Source organism: Octopus bimaculoides, chromosome 30 (genome assembly GCF_001194135.2).
Source record: "Octopus bimaculoides isolate UCB-OBI-ISO-001 chromosome 30, ASM119413v2, whole genome shotgun sequence".
Lineage (NCBI taxonomy): Eukaryota > Metazoa > Mollusca > Cephalopoda > Octopoda > Octopodidae > Octopus > Octopus bimaculoides.
In genome coordinates, this window is record NC_069010.1 from 3,824,243 (window position 1) to 3,824,611 (window position 369).

Sequence of the window (369 nt, forward strand, 5' to 3'; positions counted from 1 at the left end):
GGTTTCATAACTTGGTTACTCGGTCACAAGTCAATTTTCACAATGTATGTATGTATGTATGTTTGTATGTATGCATGCATGCATGCTTGTATGTATGTATGCCTATAATGTGTCTACATATATATTCCTGTGTGTGTATGTATGACATAAATGTCTCATGTTAGGAGGGACTCTTATGGTAGCTTTGACTTTAAAAGTCCCTCCTAGCATGTGGCATTTATGTATAGTAATGCCCTTAATATATATATAAATAAATATATTTATAGGGAATAATTAATAAATGTTTCCCTTATGAGGTTTTTCACGCTAACTACTTGATAAATTCTTATAAAGATTTTATCCTATTTTAAATTATATATATATATATAT